A 20,026-nucleotide genomic window follows, 5' to 3' on the forward strand; every position below is an offset into this window, starting at 1 on the left:
CTTGATGTGGAAGCGCATAAATCAAAGTAGAGATGGTGTGCAAATAAGGAGGATTGGAGGTGACACAAAGCAGTTAAGAAATTCTGTTTTTAAATCTGGATGTTTTTCCATGCGAGCAGACGGTTCAGTATGCTTAACTTGCTCCTCTTCTAGCTCAAAGTCTAAACTGTCATGATACAGAAATGTGCATGCACCCTGACAGGCCAAGCCCTCAGATATCAACGTTGGTTGGTTGGTTCGATCCCGTCATTACTGACAGCTCGTGACGTCAACAATGGCACGCCATTTCTGACGATCCTTGGCAAGAGAATAAAGATCTTGAAGAGAACTCGATCCGACCAAAGATTTTATTTGGTCAAACCATCTGGTCCTGGGTCTACCAGGTTTTCTGCTCCCTTCAACTCGACCTCAACTCGATATCAACGTGGGGGCATGATATGTCAGTTGACAACTTCAAGCTATATATACTTTAGCGGACCCTAAACGTGATGGACTTAGTGTGTAAGATAATGGAACGATTACTTCTGGTACAACACCTACAACAGCTATAAAATAGAAAGCTCCTGATTAAACCCCTAAAAGGACTGCCAACCGTGACTGAAATAAACACCGTCGCGTTCTGACTTTACAGGGATGATAAAGGCCAGTCTCTTAACATTAGCAATTCCATTAGATTTTTTACAGTTTTTCTGATCATAAAATAGTTACAATTCTACGGTGGCTTAATAGGGACATAGGAAAGGAAATAAGTCTGCTGCTCAAATTTGGAAATTTTGACTTTTTTGCTCTACATTGGGACTTTTGTTTTTGGACCTTTTAAAGTCCAAATTTTGAAGGAATAAAAAGGCACAACATTTTGAGGTAAAAATTCAACATTGTGAGATTTGGGGCACTGTTTTTCTTTCCTATGTCCCTATTAAACCACCGTACAATGCTGACATGTTGTGCACACACAATTAAACTGCCGCATGCAACCATCACAGTAGTCTACTGCTGTACACATGTAAGTAAAGGTTTAGTAGCTACAGCGTGATAGTCTGACGTCTATCTTGTCCGTGCGCGCATGCAAACAGTGATACAAGAGCGCTCACAAGAATATCAGCACAAAATCAGAAGCGCGCGCTCCGAAATATTTGTCTGCATTGCATGCTGTACGTACAGAATACCTCCGTGCGTGTGCGTTGATCTTTATACGAGTGTTTATTATACCGTCATACACAATGGTTTGTCAATGGAAAATATTTGTTGTCATTTTGCAGGCGTTCATATCAACACGTACTGTACTGTACTGGGCAGTTCTCTCTTCATTGCAAGCAGTGTAGTCTAGACGTTGGATATATCTTGACGTCGTTCTTCGCCTTAATTTAGTTGTCCGAACGACTCCAATGACGGCCCGGTGTTGCAGAGAAGAAAAGGACGACATTTGAAGACATAGTAAACATAACGTGATTACGGTTAGTGATATTTTACATCATCTGAAGTTGTCTGTCTGTCTGCATGTATGTCTGTCTGTGAAGTTAGCCTATGCATAGTCTGCAACGTATACCTAGTCTAGGCCTAGGCCTATCAGTATATGCCTTACTGTTGACTTCAGTTTCATGCATAACGAGAATGTTGTTACGTCATGGAAATGTACCTATTAGCAACTGAGGCATTTTGACGGCACTTAATGCTTTTTGGGATCAGTGTAGAAAAGTCTGTAGGAGAGTTAAAATATGTTCGGTCGGGATTGCGCCAGTAATATGTCGGTTACTATACTTGTAGGTGCCAGACGTGGCACGAGAAGTTGAGAGCGCCATCGATGGCCATCTTCTACCTGTCATCTATCCATTAGCGGCAGGGCTATTATTCAATGAAAACGTCGAGAAAATATACTGTGGAGAGGAGATAAAGGAATGTATGCACTGTATGCCTAAAAAGTCAATATATATAGGCCATCCGTTTCTTTTATCTTTTTTTTTTTTTTTGACTTTGCTACCTTTTACTATAAATACTCCGGACGTACCTTCTGTAATTCCACGATGTTACCATAGCAACGGAGCGTTAGATTCGAAACGGAGCTATTTATAAACAAATATATACAAGTCCCATGGAATTGTCGTGAATTTCATATTTGTTTTGGTCATAATACGTTAATTACAGAGCAAAAGCTAGATATCATAAGGTAGAAATTAGAAAGTAGAAAGTAGAAAAGTAGAAAGTCCTAGTATGTCATAACTGAATCCTCCACGCTACTACGTTTTATTCTCGGCTATGTCTGCTGTATTCGCATTATCTGCTTTGTGTACTGTCATGAATACCGCAGATTTCTTAATGCACTGAGAGCTCGTGGCATTTTTTTATGACGTTACCGTACCTGTTTGTATCACACTGTCTTTCAAACGCCTGCCTCAGTAAATCAGCATTTAAGAAATGTGAAGTTGTTCTAACAGGAGCAGAGCTGTTTCCACACTTAACGGTTTATAATATAAAGGCTAAGTAATGACACAACATTCCCGAAGAACAAATATTATCAAGCTGAACAATTCTATATATAACCTACTATAATCGCTGGGCCGGTTATTCACCTTCTACAGGACCGACGGAGAAGGGGGAGCTGAGGTGTGGATTTATCCGTCACTTTTTGTTTTGCCATATCTAAACATGTGTAATAATAACCCAGGCTGCTGTAATCATTGAAAATTCGAGTCAACGTAACAAGTATGACTGCATAGCACATTGCATTGGTATACCGACGTAAAAGCAATGCCCGGTTCCTTTTTTACGAGGAAATTGACAGCTAGCTAACCGTCATATTATCATTTTGTGTTTTGCCATAGGCCTACCCGTCTGTGGAAATGTTGGCATTTTCATTAAAACTTCTATAAAAGGTCGAAAGTTTGAGGAAAACACCGCAATCATTCAATATTTTATTTGGACCTTTCGTTATACCCTCATAAACTCTCCTACTTTATTGAGTACCACCTAATTATATCATCATCCCGAGGTTTCAAGAAAGTTGATATTTTGAGATTAAAATAGTCTGTTGAACTTTTAAAACGTTACAATTTCAAGGAATAAATCGAAATATTTGGGAGATATCAGAATTGAAATTTGTGTCATGAGTGTGTTATTTTGTCAGGTCATGATGACAAAGTTTTGCCAGGTGCAAACATGGCTAATCCTTTAGCTATTCTTCTACTTTTTTTCTTTCCATTTTTCCTTTTTTCTTTTAGGTACTGCAATAAATAATAAGTCTATAAAAATCAATGCAAATGAGAATCGGTCTGTAATATTTTGATTTGTTCAAGCTATCACCCTTGTCTGTCAAAGAACTTTTAAGTTGCTATTTCCCGGCAGGGAGGAATTAACATGTTCTTACCTTTTGAAGGTATGTCGTTCATCTCTATCACATAGATACCTGTTAATGGTTGGGTGTGCTTCTGCTACCTTAACTAAGACTCTTCTAAGAAGATAATGGTACCGCTTGGAACCACATCGTGACCGGGTTTGCGTTACTTTACCAAACAAACGTAATACAAAAACATAACTGGATCTATCCACTAACAAGTAACGAATTGTCAACGAATTTAATTGATAGTCTTCTATTTTTCTCATTTGGAACCCATGAAAGGGGCTTTCTTATATAATCGTCCCTGGTCCTACCGAGGGGATACCATTACACGGTGCTTTTGCATGGACCTTATGTTTCCTCGAAGTGGTCGAGTTTGATTTCCCAGATTGCGAAAAAAAAAATGCTTTATTTTACATCAAATTATAATAATGGATGCAAATGAGCCTTACATACGTACCTCAAGTAGGAGGATATTAACAAGGGCGTAGGAACCGGGGGGCTGGGGGGGCGCCAACCCCCCAGTGAAAAATGTGGAGGGGCGGAAGTATCATTCCGCCCCCCCCCCGCTCCGCAAGTCAGAAAACCCCTTTTTCATTTCCAAATGAGAAAAAAATCTCATTTGGAGCACCAAATTGCATCTAAGGCCTGGTGAAAATACAAAATTAAGTTTACAAAATGGAGTGGGTGTTGAAGTGTGCTATATTGCACCAAATTGCATCTGAGGCCACCTGGAAATGTAAAAAATTCCAAAGGGGAGGGGGACACCCCCTCCCCTTAGACCCCTCCCCCAGGCCGGCCATCAGTCTTCAGCCCCCCCACTCAAAAGTACCTTCCTACGCCACTGGATATTAATGTCCATGTGCTTAATGTCTTTTCGTCGTTACATAGTCATCAATTGAATGCTTGATACGTGTTACCGGAAGCCGGTTAAAACGCTAAACGTTCACTGTGCATTCTGGACTGCTCACATAGCGTAAACATCTTGTCGCACAGGTTTCAGTATTATGAAAGCAAATGCACCACTTAAATGGCATTAATCTCTATCTATTGTTATAAACTTGTTTCGAATAAAGAAGATGTGGTTCGTCAATGAGTATCGATAAAGTCAATTAGTGTGTTACGTGTTGGACATAACGGGGACTACTTGGTATTCCAGTCATGGCAGTTTTCTTCATCTATTCATTGTTCATCAGAATGTAGTCCATTGACTTGTAAAACAAATAGAATAAAGAACAAAGAATCGGATAATATTCTTCCGAGATCAAACTTGAAGACATCCCTGCAGATCATGTGTAGTATCTGTTCCCTTTCGACCTGGCGATGATGACACAATCACAGTCTCGATGCAAGGGACTGGGGTTGAAAGCGGATCAGACGTTCGGTAGTTTGGTTTTCGTGCCCAGGTTCTTACCTGGGTGACTTTTCTTTAAAAGTATCCCCGGTATTCAATCATGGGAGCATTATCGACAGATAGATTTTGCTGTAACTTGATAACTCACTTAAATAATTAAATAATGAGTAAGGCAGAATTTTAGTCTTGATATATTATAATACAAAGAAAACAAACAACTTTGAGTCCAATCATGTAGGCTGTAGCTGTTCCAGTATTTTTCAAGATATGTATCGTTAAATATACTGAATTTCTGGAATAATCGTTTAGGCTAACTAGATGGTGACGTCGGCTCCTCACTGCAGTTCTTATAGTTAATGTTAATCCGTTGTTTTTGAGGTCAACCATAATATATTCGTTAATCTTCATATAAGCAACAAAGCACACTTGGGTGGCATTTAACATCATTTGTCATATATATATATATATATATATATATATATATATATATATATATATATATAAACATGTCATTTGAAACCATATAATCTTCATTTCTCCCATTGAGTTTAGTAGTGCAACCGTAGTGTACAAAAATAAAAGGCCTAGTCAATTTAACTAGTGAACCTCAACTGTTTAAAGGTCATTCCAAAAAACAAACAATAAAAGTAATGTGCTATACAACTCTAGCTAGACCGAGAGCAGTGGTTTTAACGGTCCACGGCATATCAAAGTTAATTTTGTTCCTGAAGTTATCAAAACACAAAACGGGGTATTTGACCCATTACATAAAAATACATTCCACCTTCAGAGTGACAAGAAGAAAAAAACGGCTTTAAAAGAAAGAATTCGATGGCGCTAGTTTGAAACAGGGTGTTTTTTGATATAAAATAATGATATGGCTCTTAAAGGCATCCGTATATTCACTTTCAGGAGAATAACGCCTCATTAGGCCACGTATTCAGTGGACATGGGCTGCAAGCATGCCGGTCGCAGAGATGTCACCACCTCTGGCCAAAGGCAAGGATTCACGCACGCCACCTAGTACGCTTCTGGTCGATTTGACCGACCCTCTGCGCATCCTCCCGGGTTCTTTTGCGACAACAAGGGAGACATGGCACGGGATCCTAGGCCACAAAAAAGCACCATGCCACAACCTCAGGTATTATCGCCAGAGGCCTGTCTTGAACCCTAGCCACGATTTACACGACCGACAAGGAATGAGTCTTTCGTCACCCTCTATAGCATCGGCCACCACATCAGCTAGTAAATTAGATGGTTGAATTAATATATAAAGACTTCAGTGTGGACTGCTGAAAAGAGAAAAAGAATTTTAAATGTGTATAATCGTTGATGGAGTCGAACCCAGTTCATCAGGTTACCAGTCCACTGCTCTACCCACTGAACCATTTGACGAGTTAACTTTCTACGAGCTTAAATTGGTATTGTTGGTTGGATACGATCAATTGGTAACAGTGAACGACACTGCCTTCAACGAAATCTCTATTCATCCTGTTTTATTCTCATTAGAACAACGGATCTGAATATCTTTATTTACAAGAAGCTCACGCTTGTGTTTGTTTACATTGCAGCAAGCAGTAAGAATGTCGCTTCCTTCCAAGACGTAAATGTACAATAGGCTTATGCCCGATACTATCGATGACTTCGAAGCAAGCAGTAAAAGAAAAACGGATTCCGTGTAATCTTCTTATTCACAAACTGAGCTTGCTTAAGATTATGGTCGCAAGAGTGTTCTTGCTGTAAGTTGTCTCCCTTTACAACTATATTCAATGCAGACGATCATGAACTGGGATTAAGTCTGAAATTTCAACAAACAATACCTATTCACATATCAAGACTTTTTTGAATGAGGAAAGGGCTACATGTGATTAATCTTATATATGATTATGCTCGCAAGAGGAATTCGTCAACTACAAGACTTTGTTTAGTCCGCAAATGACTAGATGTGTTTATTGATCCTCTGAAACTGTGGTATATGTGTGTATAGCCTCCCATAGGCGTAGGAGGCGGAGGCGGGGGGCTGCAGCCCTCAGCCATTTTGTTTGGGTGAAAATTCGGGCAATATGCTGAGAATTTTTCGGGCACCTACTGAAAGAAAAATAATAAGTAATGTTTTTCAATGGTTAAACTGATATTATTATCATCATTATTATTGTAACGACTTCCCCAATAATTGTGACCAATATGGAAGGGTAATAACACGCATAGTCGTACGAGGCGCGGGGGGCTGACAGCCCCCCCCCCCCGATAAATTTCCAGAGGACAAGAAATTCGGGCAGCCTAAGAGGAGAAAAAATATATTATGCAGTAGCTTGCCCGCATCTTTTTCAAATTTTTGCCCGACAATTCCGTGGAGAGCGTTTAGTGTTATTTGTTTTGCTACATTAATATTACTATAGGCCAAATGATATTCTTTATTTAGCATCATCATGCCCGAATATTCCCTGTAACACCACCGATTATCGACATCTTTGGCCACAGAAAAAGCCGCAGTAATCATTTTTTTCTAACTAGTCAACTTTATACCTGTACATACCCGACATGAGTGTATATAAGAAACGTTTTTTTGTTGTTCATGGATTGTGGGGTGGGGGGGGGGTGCCTACAAGCCTAAAAGTACAGGTTTATCATATTCTTTGTTATTTTTTATATTTTTTGTGAGACAATTTTATTTCATTATTTATTTGATCCAAGACATAAAAAAAACATTACAAAAAACAAATAGGATCTGGATGAACAAAAGGAAACTAAATTTCTATAGCCCAAAGGCCTGTGCACCCAAAAACACTAACACAAAAATTAACTATACAAAATATAAATTTTTTCTTTTTCTAATTTACCAATTTTTTGGGGAAGTGTTTAAATTCTAAAATGTGGGATTATAAAATAAAGACTGTTTAGATGCAACTTGCAAGGCCTCAGAAGTGCCATTTCCGGCAATCTGAGAAGCATTTTTACAAAAAAAATTCTTCTACGCTACGCGCCAACTGATGGTGGCGCTCAACTTAGATAGTGTCACAGGAATTTTCGGGCACAAACCTTCCTGCTCCCCGAACTGAAATTGTCCAGTACGCCAATTACAACAAGGCAAATTTTTGTATGTTATTGACATGGGGGGTAATAAACGTTGCATGCCTATATGATATGCACATTAAAATGTTTATATTTTTCGGGCAAGTCGTTACAGCCCCCCCCCCCCCATCAAATTGGGCTCCTACGCCTATGCCCCCCCTCCCCACCACATGACTGTGATCCACACACATACGAATGTGTATTTAGTTTAATACAAATATTAGAATCATCTTTATAAATATCAAAATTTGATCTATTATCAGCCAACGTTGCATTTTGAAAGACTGAATGGTAATGAGGAAGGGACGGTGACGATGACGGGGTTTGGGTGTTTTTATAGCTTTATATGAGCAATGCAAGTCAACACTCTGACATGGTCGACTCTTTATAAAGCATTAGTTCAGGTTTAAGCATGAAAGGTATAAACGTAGCTAGGTAAATTGGGTAACCGTATGTAACCATGGTAACGTCCTGTATTAGGAACTGGTATTACCATTGGGTAACTCGCAAATGTATGTATGTGTGCGTGTAAGTGTGTGTGTATGTATCAATAAATCAATAAATAAATAGATTAATCAATCAATCAATCAAATGATTGATGTGTAGAGATAATCTAAAAACAATTAATTAAGTGACTTACTTGATTTCTGTCTCGCTGTGTGAAACATCAATGGGAAATTTCCCGGACAGTTCATAGCGATCTTTAGAATACTGTGGAAACCAACGACCGTCGATGAAAAGTCGCCATTTTATTTATCTAATTTTCTTGCGATCTATGCATATTTACAAACCTATAACTGACTGACTAATAGAATTACTCACTAAACCAAATCATATCTTCGGGCATGTATGTTACTGCGTAGTATTGATATAATATAAAAATTAAATCTATTTGGTTTGTCCCCCCCCCCCCCCCCAAATGTACAAATACTGTATACATTTGTATCACATTTCTTTGGTAAATCCACACAATAGATATATTAGTGAAGTTAAAATTTTGAAGGTTACCTACCATTATGACATCACAGACCAACTACTTAACTGTAATCCACTTCCTAAAGTGAGTGAAAATAGCGTAAATTCAATCAACTGTATCTCGAAGTAGCTGTGGGAAAGATTGGTCTCATCATAAACAATATATTATCTGCCACCAGAATATCCTTATAATGGCGGGATCTCTTCGTTATTTTTAACTATTTTAACTGTTGTTGCACTACGTCACTTCCTAAAGTGACGCATCGCTTAATCATGTAAACAGCTAAAATAGCGTAGATTCAATCAAATATATCTCGAGGTAGGTGTGGAAAAGATTTGTCTCATCATACACGATATATTATCTGTCACCAGAGTATCCTTATAATGGCGGGATCACCTCGTTATTTATTTTCTTTCAAAACATGACTTTCCTACTCTGGTTCTTTTTAGCAAAAGGAATTGTTTTTAACTACAAATGAGCAAATTGTCAGACCGCTGGGGTGGGGTGGGTTAGGGTGGTGTGGGGTGGGGTGGGGCGGGGTATAAATACTGCTTCAGGTTATTTAGTATATAGATTACTGACATTACTTGTAAATCTTAGAGACTCTCCGAGCCTCCTAACCAAGCGTGATGTACAAGTCGAAAACTCCTGTCTTATTTCTCTCGTTGTTCTTCTAATAATAATTACTGATTTGTGTTAAACAGAAGTTGAAATGACACGTGAAAGGTGTTCAATACATGTTGTGTAAGTAAATATAATCCGTCGGTCTTTACCCGCGTTCGGGATAATCTGTGCAAACCTTAACCAAACACACTATGTTTACTTACAAACAGCTTTTGAATTGTTGTCGATAAATGTCCTGGAGCTTGTCATACGATCACAAGAAAACAATATATTTAATTAGTTTGATTTTTCAGGAATTGCTTTAAAAATACTGAAGTAAATCTAAATGTCGAAAATTGTGAAGTTTCCCAACAATTCTTGTTGGTTTGTGATATGAAGAAGTGCTTCAGCGACGAAACGTTGAGAATAATATCAAGTTTATCGATCATTCGCTCAATAACCTAACACTCGGTGAAGAAGTCTGTAGGACGATAACCTTACTTTGATTTATTGTAAAAACTCATATGAGTAATACTTGTCGTGATTATACAAAGCAGTTTTATCTTTTTTAATGTCCATGCCTGACGTATATATGAAATTGCAGGGCCGGATAAAGGGGTTTTAAAAAGGGAGGGACAGTGGCCCTGAGGTCAGTTGAAGTCGACTTCCATGTAGGGGGATCTGAGGGTCCTCCTCCAGAAAAAAAGGTTATTTTTGACTTGAAATGGTGCATTCTATGGTGTTTAATTAAGTACACACGCAATAACTATTTTAATTTTTGTTTGATTGGGGTTGAAACATGGGAGACGGGGGCAGGGAATACACCCCACATTTCCTGTATCCGCGCCTGCCTAGAGTGACAAAAGTGTTTCACATAACCTTTTACAGCTTCAAGTGACAATGCATCGCAGGAAGACCTTTGGTGATCGCAGCTTAGAACATACTATCCCTTTCTTGTGGAACTATCTGGCCACTTGAACATGACACATTGGAATCTGCGCGATATAAGACTATGTTAATCATGAATGGCAGAGAAATAAAAGTTTGGCACGAACACAACAGTGGAGAGATTTGTGAGGGTAGGAGGAGAATGGGGTGGGGGGGGGGGGGGGTCATGTGCATCCTACATGCTTGTACAACGAAACAACACATGTACGTAATTCATCCGCCCAAATTAAGTTCTTCCGCCACGGTTTTATCCTCAAAGATTTAACCTTCTAAGGCTGGCCCATCTCTCTTTAGTTGATCCTGATCAATATAAATAGATCAAACAGATCCAGACTCATTGAAATACTTACCTTCATTTTGCTTTTGAGGGGGGTGGTGGGGAGGGGGGTTCACTGAGGGGTATTCATGGAGGGAGAACATTTATGGCAGATTATTTCATGTACCTCAAAGTATATGGGTTAGATGCAAACCACTACTACAAACGCAACTCGCTATTTTCAAATCCACCTCGAACGAATTGTTTTGACAAAATATCAGTTCATTGCTTATAACATCCATTTATGCATACATTCATATAATTATAAAACACCATGCATAGACATACAGATATTAACAACAACCAATAAAATAAATAAATCATAATAATAACAAAATAAAATAAAGTAAAATAGTGCATGCAAACAACACAGTAGTCTTCCGCTGTACACATGTAAGTAAAGGTGTAGTAGCTACAGCGTGATAGTCTGACGTCTATTTTGTCCGTGCGCGCATGCAAACAGTGATACAAGAGCGCTCACAAGAATATCAGCACAAAATCAGAAGCGCGCGCTCCGAAATATTTGTCTGCATTGCATGCTGTACGTACAGAATACCTCCGTGCGTGTGCGTTGATCTATATACGAGTGTTTATTATACCGTCATACACAATGGTTTGTCAATGGAAAATATTTGTTGTCATTTTGCAGGCGTTCATATCAACACGTACTGTACTGTACTGGGCAGTTCTCTCTCCATTGCAAGCAGTGCAGTCTAGACATTGGATATATCTTGACGTCGGTCTCCGCCTTAATTTACTTGTTCGAACGACTCCAATGACGGCCCGGGGTTGCAGAGAAGAAAAGGACGACATTCAAGGACATAGTAAACATAACGTGATTACGGTTAGTGATATTTTACATTATCTGAAGTTGTCTGTCTGCATGTATGTCTGTCTGTGAAGTTAGCCTATGCATAGTCTGCAACGTATACCTAGTCTACAGGCCTATCAGTATATGCCTTACTTTTGACTTCAGTTTTATGCATAACGAGAACAGCGTTACGTCATGGAAATGAACCTATTAGCAACTGAGGCATTATCACAGCACTTAATGCTTTCTGGGGTCAGTGTTGAAAAGCCTGTAGGAGAGTTAAAATATGTTCGGTCGGGATTGCGCCAGTAATACGTCGGTTACTACTTATAGGTGCCAGACGTGGCACGAGAAGTTGAGAGCGCCATAGATGGCCATCTTCTACCTGTCATATATCCATTAGCGGCAGGGCTATTATTCAATGAAAACGTCGAGAAAATATACTGTGGAGAGGAGATGAAGAAATGTATGCACTGTATGCCTAAAAAGTCAATATAGGCCATCCGTTCTTTTATCATTTTTGTTTCTTTTGACTTTGCTACCTTTTACTATAAATACTCCAGACGTACCTTCTGTAATACCACGATGTTACCATAGCAACGGAGCGTTAGATTAGAACGGAGCTATTTTTAGACGAAAATACAGAGCAAAAGCTAGATTAGGTAGAGATTAGATAGATTTATTCGACAATGAGTAAAGTTTACCAGTAGAAAGTCCTAGTACGGTATGTCATGATTGAATCCTCCACCCTACTAGGTTTTATTCTCGGCTACGTCTGCTGTATCCGCATTATCTACTTTGTGTACTGTCATGATTACCGTGAATTTCGATTGTTTGTAATGCACGGAGAGCTCGTGGCTATTTTTGGACGAATATACACGTCCCATGGAATTGTTGTGAATTTCATATTTGTTTTGGTCATAATACGTTAAATACAGAGCAAAAGCTAGATAATGTAGAAATTAGATAGATTTATTCGACAATGAGTGAAGTTTACCAGTAGACCATAAGCGTGTGGATCGTGAACCACGAAGGTTCAGCGTTACATGAAAACATTACTTCCATCACTGAAGCTCAAGCGTTCGAAGCATTTCCGTTTAATAGGAATGACTTTGCAGCACACTTTTCTGCACCAGTTTGACCAATTCTATATATCGCCTACTATAATCGCTGGGCCGGTTATTCACCTTCTACAGGACCGACGGAGAAGGGGGAGCTGAGTGTGGATTTATCCGTCACTTTTTGTTTTGCCATGTCTAAACATGTGTAATAATAACCCAGGCTGCTGTAATCATTGAAAATTCGAGTCAACGTAACAAGTATGACTGCATAGCACATTGGTATACCGACGTAAAAGCAATGCCCGGTTCCTTTTTCACGAGGAAATTGACAGCTAGCTAACCGTCATATTATCATTTTGTGTTTGCCATAGGCCTACCCGTCTGTGGAAATGTTGGCATTTTCATTAAAACTTCTATAAAAGGTCGAAAGTTTGAGGAAAACACCGCAATCATTCAATATTTTATTTGGACCTTTCGTTATACCCTCATAAACTCTCCTACTTTATTGAGTACCACCTAATTATATCATCATCCCGAGGTTTCAAGAAAGTTGATATTTTGAGATTAAAATAGTCTGTTGAACTTTTAAAACGTTACAATTTCAAGGAATAAATCGAAATATTTGGGAGATATCAGAATTGAAATTTGTGTCATGAGTGTGTTATTTTGTCAGGTCATGATGACAAAGTTTTGCCAGGTGCAAACATGGCTAATCCTTTAGCTATTCTTCTACTTTTTTTCTTTCCATTTTTCCTTCTTTTTTTTAGGTACTGCAATAAATAATAAGACTATAAAAATCAATGCAAATGACAATCGGTCTGTAATATTTTGATTTGTTCAAGCTATCACCTTTGTCTGTCAAAGAACTTTTAAGTTGCTATTTCCCTGCAGGGTGGAATTAACATGTTCTTGCCTTTTGGAGGTATGTCGTTCATCTCTATCACATAGACACCTGATAATGGTTGGGTGTGCTTCTGCTACCTTAACTAAGACTCTTCTAAGAAGATAATGGTACCGCTTGGAACCACATCGTGACCGGGTTTGCGTTACTTTACCAAACAAACGTAATACAAAAACATAACTGGATCTATCCACTAACAAGTAACGAATTGTCAACGAATTTAATTGATAGTCTTTTATTTTTCTCATTTGGAACCCATGAAAGGGGCTTTCTTATATAATCGTCCCTGGTCCTACCGAGGGGATATCATTACACGGTGCTTTTGCAGGGACCTTATGTTTCCTCGAAGTGGTCGAGTTTGATTTTCCAGATTGCGAAAAAATGCTTTATTTTACAGCAAATGATAATAATGGATGCTAATGAGCCTTACATACGTACCTCAAGTAGGAGGATATTAATGTCCATGTGCTTAATGTCTTTTCGTCGTTATATAGCCATCAATTGAATGCTTGATACGTGTTACCGGAAGCCGATTGAAACGCTAAACGTTCACTGTGCATTCTGGACTGCTCACATAGCGTAAACATCTTGTCGTACAGGTTTCAGTAATATGAAAGCAAATGCACTACTTGAATGGCATTAATCTTTATCTATTGTTATAAACTTGTTTCGAATAAAGAAGATGTGGTTCGTCAATGAGTATCGATAAAGTCAATTAGTGTGTTACGTGCTGGACATAACGGGGACTACTTGGTATTCCAGTCATGGCAGTTTTCTTCATCTATTCATTGTTCATCAGAATGTAGTCCATTTACTTGAAAAACAAATAGAATAAAGAACAAGGAATCGGATAATATTCTTCCGAGATCAAACTTGAAGACATCTCCGAAGATCATGTGTAGTATCTGTTCCCTTTCGAGGGGAATGGTTATACACACCTGGCGATGATGACGCAATCACAGTCTCGAAGCAAGGGACTGGGGTTGAGAGCGGATCAGACGTTCGGTAGTTTGGTTTTCGTGCCCAGGTTCTTACCTGGGTGACTTTTCTTTAAAAGTATCCCCGGTATTCAATCATGGGAGCATTATCGACAGATAGATTTTGCTGTAACTTGATAACTCACTTAAATAATTAAATATTGAGTAAGGCAGAATTTTAGTCTTGATATGTTATAATACAAAGAAAACAAACAACTTTGAGTCCAATCATGTTTCTGTAGCTGTTCCATTATTTTTCAAGATATGTATCGTTAAATTTACTGAATTGGGAATAATCGTTTAGGCTAACTGGATGTTGACGTCGGCTCCTCACTGCAGTTCTTATAGTTAATGTTAATCCGTTGTTTTTGAGGTCAACCATAATATATTCGTTAATCTTCATATAAGCAACAGAGCACACTTGGGTGGCATTTAACATCATTTGTCCTTAACAAATTTGTAGTAAATTATAAACATGTCATTTCAGACCATATAATCTTCATTTCTCCCATTGAGTTTAGTAGTGCAACCGTAGTGTACTAAACTAAATGGTCCAGTCAATTTAACTAGTGAACCTCAACTGTTTAAAGGTCATTCCAAAAAACAAACAAAAAAGTAATGTGCTATAAAACTCTAGCTAGACCGAGAGCAGTGGTTTCAACGGTCCACGGCATATCAAAGTTAATTTTGTTCCTGAAGTTATCAAAACAGAATACGGGGTATATTTTTTGGTGAATCTCAATCACTCATTTTCTGAAACTACCTACTATCCGGTATGAGAATTTGCTATAGCTGTTGCTTATAATGGGACCATATTCACACTGGTCTACTTTGGTTTTCTTGCAAATGTGATATAGATTGAAATCTATGTATATTAAAATGTTATCTTATGGTCTTGCTGGCTTGTTTGTCTCTGGCATTGCAACGAATATAATACTTGTTTATTTGTAGGTTGTGTAAATCTTTGCCAAGTTGAACATATTTATGTCAAACAATGAGCTGAATTAAGTTCCTTCAAACCCTTGTGAACCGCATGACTGTTTGAATGTTTAGCTTGGCTTACCACAAATAACCCATTACAATAAAATTCATTTCACCTTCAGAGTGACTAGAAAAAAACGGCTTTTAAGGAATTCGATGGCGCTAGTTCGAAAGAGGGCGTTTTTTAATATGAAATAATCATATGGCTTTTAAAGGCATCCGTAGATTTCTTTTTAGGAGAATAGCGCCTCATTAGGCCACGTATTCAGTGGACGGTGGCTGCAAGCATGCCGGTCGCAGAGATGTCACCACCTCTGGCCAAAGGCAAGGATTCACGCACGCCACCTAGTACGCTTCTGATCGATTTGACCGACCCTCTGCGCATCCTCCCGGGTTCTTTTGCGACAACAAGGGAGACATGGTACGGGATCCTAGGCCACAAAAAAGCACCATGCCTACAGCCAAAGGTATTATCGCCAGAGGCCTGTCTTGAACCCTAGCCACGATTTACACGACCGACAAGGAATGAGTCTTTCGTCACCCTCTATAACATCGGCCACCACATCAGCTAGTAAATTATAAGGTTGAATTAATATATCAAGACTTCAGCGTGGACTGCTGAAAGAGAAAAAAATTTTAAACGTGCATAATCATTGATGGAGTCGAACTTAGTTCATCAGGTTACCAGTCCACTGCTCTACCCACTGAACCATTTGACGACTTAACTTTCCACGAGCTTAAATTGGTATTGTTGGTTGGATACAATCAATTGGTAACAGTGAACGACACTGCCTTCAACGAAATCTCTATTCATCCTGTTTTACTCTCATTAGAACAAAGATCTGAATATCTTTAATTACAAGAAGCTCACGCTTGTCTTTGTTTACATTGCAGCAAGCGGTAAGAATGTCGCTTCCTTCCAAGATGTAAATGTACAATAGGCTTATGCCCCGATACTATCGATGACTTCGAAGCAAGCAGTAAAAGAAAAACGAATCCAAGAGTGTTCTTGCTGTAAGTTGTCTCCCTTTACAACTATATTCTATGCAGACGATCATGAACTGGGATTAAGTCTGAAATTTCAACAAACAGTACCTATTCACATATCAAGACCTTTTTGAATGAGGAAAGGACAATACTTATTAAGTCAAACACGTTAACTACATGTGACTAATCTTATTTAGGGATCTGAATGGCTGGAAATAGCACAGTTATTCGAAACCCAAAACATAATTCATAGGGGTTTGAGTTTATGCAAGTCATTTTGGGAAACACGGGATCGGTAATTCGTCAACTACAAGACTTTGTTTAGTCCGCAAATGACTAGATGTGTTTATTGATCCTCTGAAACTGCGGTATTTGCGTGTATACCTCCCCCCTCTCCCAACCACCACATGACTGTGTTCCACACACATACGAATGTGTATTTAGTTTAATACAAATATTAGAATCATCTTTATAAATATCAAATTTTGATCTATTATCAGCCAACGTTGCATTTTGAAAGACTGAATGGTAATGAGGAAGGGACGGTGACGATGACGGGGTTTGGATGTTTTATAGCTTTATATGAGCAATGCAAGTCAACACTCTGACATGGTCGACTCTTTATAAAGCATTAGTTCAGGTTTAAGCATGAAAGGTATAAACGTATAGCTAGGTAAACAGGGTAACCGTATGCAACCATGGTATCGTCCTGTATTAGGAACTGGTATTACCATTGGGTAACTCACAAATGTATGTATGTATGTGTGTGTGTGTGCGTGTATGTATGTGTGTATGTATCAATAAATAAATAGATAAATCAATCAATCAAATTGATTGATGTGTAGAGATAATCTAAAAACAATTAATTAAGTGACTTACTTGATTTCTGTCTCGCTGTGTAAAACATCAATGGGAAATTTTCCGGACAGTTCATAGCGATCTTTAGAATACTGTGGAAACCAACGACCGTCGATGAAAAGTCGCCATTTTATTTATCTAATTTTCTTGCGATCTATGCATATTTACAAACCTATACCTGATCAGTGATGACTGATAGAATTACTCTTACCACACTAAACCAAATCATATCTTCGGGCATGTATGCTACTGCGTAGTATTGCTCCCCCCACCCCCCAAATGTAAAAATACTGTATACATTTGTATCACATTTCTTTGGTAAATCCACACAATAGATATATTAGTGAAGTTAAAATTTTGAAGGTTACCTTCCATTATGACATCACAGACCAACTACTTAACTGTGATCCACTTCCTAAAGTGACCTAAAGTGAGTCAAAATAGCGTAAATTCAATCAACTATATCTCGAAGTAGCTGTGGAAATGATTGGTCTCATCATACACAATATATTATCTGCCACCAGAATATCCTTAAAATGGCGTGATCTCTTCATTATTTTTAACTATTTTAACTGTTTTCGCACTACGTCACTTCCTAAAGTGACGTAACGCTTAAACATGAGTCAAAATAGCGCAGATTCAATCAACTTTATCTCGAGGTAGGTGTGGAAAGTTTTGTCTCATCATACACAATATATTATCTGTCACCAGAGTATCCTTATAATGGCGGGAACTCTTTGTTATTTTTAACTATTTTAACTGTTTTCGCACTACGTCACTTCCTAAAGTGACGTAACGCTTAAACATGAGTCAAAACAGCGCAGATTCAATCAACTATATCTCGATGTAGGTGTGGAAAAGTTTTGTCTCATCATACACAATAAATTACCTGCCACCAGAGTATCCTTATAATGGCGGGATCTCCTTGTTATTTATTTTCTTTCAAAACGTGACTTTCCTACTCTGGTTCTTTTTAACAAAAGGAATTGTTTTTAACTACAAATGAGCAAATTGTCAGAACGCCGGGGTTAGGTGGGGTGGTGTGAGGTGGGGTGGGGTATAAATACTGCTTCAGGTTATTTAGTATATAGATTATTGACATTACTTGTAAATCTTAGAGACTCTCCGAGCCGCCTAATCAAGCGTGATGTACATGTCTTATTTCTCTCGTTGTACTTCTGATATTCATTACTTATTTGTGTTAAACATCAGTTAAAACCAACGACACTTGAACGGTGTTCAATACATGTTGTGTAAGCAAATATAATCCGTCCGACTCGGTCTTTACCCGCGTTCGGCATAATTTGTGCAAAACTTTAACTAAAATGTTTACTTACAATAAATTACATTAAATAAATTGTGATTACCTAGCGAGAAAAAGATGAATGAAAAAGGCAATAATTAATTTGAATTATTGTATTATAAATTAAATAAAGACAGAAAGCTAAAATTAACAAGACATTACGCCTCATCGAGGCCATGGTTTCACTGAACGTTGAACATCAACCCAGTCCGAATCGACGTGAGCCCTCCATTGCAAGTCAGCTAGCCCACTTCTGGCCCGAAGGCCGGACTCTCAACGTAATCTCCCGGATGCTAAGGGAGGATATGGAATTGGGATCCTAGGCCCGTATAAAAGTTCCACCTTGGCGATGCCATTGTAAACAAAGCAGTGTCTGTCATCCGATCGGCCGATTCACATGTCCAGCCTGACAACAAACACCGACGCGCAGTGCTGTCTTCCTACCGTTCAGGCCACCACGCCAGCCTGGTGATTATTGGGTCGAAATAATGCTTAGAGTTCAAGATTGTTCCAAAACAATGTGATATGAATGCATAAAGATACCATGTCCCACTTGGAGTATTGTACATTGGCACAAAAGCTTAACCGTGAAAAAAAAAGAAGAAGAAAAAGAAAGAAAAGTAAAACAAAGCACACACACACACAAGACGTAAAATGACCTAACTCAGTGTATGTTTTGGCATATTTTCAGTCACCACGATCGTTTTGAATGTGGAAGCGCATAAATCAGTGTAGATATGGAGTGTGCAAATAAGTAGGATTGGGGGTGACACAAAGCAGTTAAGAAGTATGATATGTCAGTTGACAACTTCTAGCTATACTTTAGCGGACCCTAAACGTGACGGACTTAGTGTGTAAGATAATGGAACGATTACTTCTGGTACGACACCTACAACAGCTATAAAATAGAAATCTCCTGATTAAAATCCTAAGAGGGCGCCAACCGTGACTGAAATAAACACCGTCGCGTTCTGACTTTACAGGGATGATAAAGGTCAGTCTCTTAACATTAGCAATTGCGTTAGATTTCTACAGTTTTTCTGATCATAAAGTAGTTACAATACACTACGGTGGTTTAATAGGGACATAGGAAAGGAAACAAGTCTGCAGCTCAAATCTGAACATTTGGACTTTTTGTCTCTACATTTGGACTTTTGTTTTTGGATCTTTTAAAGTCCAAATTTTGAAAGAAAAAAAGGAGCAACATTTTGAGATAAAAAGTCAACTTTGTGAGATTTTGGGGACACTGTTTTTTTCCCTATGTCCCTGTTAAGCCACCGTACAATGCTGACATATTGTGCACACAAAATTAAACTGCCGCATGCAACCGACACAGTAGTCTTCTGCTGTACACATGTAAGTAAAGGTGTAGTAGCTACAGTGTGATAGTCTGACGTCTATCTTGTCCGTGCGTGCATGCAAACAGTGTTACAAGAGCGCTCACAAGAATATCAGCACAAAATCAGAAGCGCGCGCTCCGAAATATTTGTCTGCATTGCATGCTGTACGTACAGAATACCTCCGTGCGTGTGCGTTGATCTATATAC

At 38.6% G+C, this 20,026-nt stretch overlaps 1 protein-coding gene across 1 annotated transcript in view; it reads left to right on the forward strand.

Moving 5' to 3' along the window:
• Positions 1 to 1,227: 1,227 nt before the first annotated feature.
• Positions 1,228 to 20,026, forward strand: part of LOC139970588 (uncharacterized) — a 53,678-nt gene continuing 34,879 nt past the window's right edge. The window contains exons 1-2 of the mRNA XM_071976392.1: positions 1,228 to 1,454; positions 11,250 to 11,444. The gene's annotated coding sequence lies outside the window, so the exon portion shown is untranslated. The remainder of the gene's footprint in view (positions 1,455 to 11,249; positions 11,445 to 20,026) is intronic.

This window comes from Apostichopus japonicus, chromosome 8 (genome assembly GCF_037975245.1).
Source record: "Apostichopus japonicus isolate 1M-3 chromosome 8, ASM3797524v1, whole genome shotgun sequence".
Classification (NCBI taxonomy): Eukaryota; Metazoa; Echinodermata; class Holothuroidea; order Aspidochirotida; family Stichopodidae; genus Apostichopus; species Apostichopus japonicus.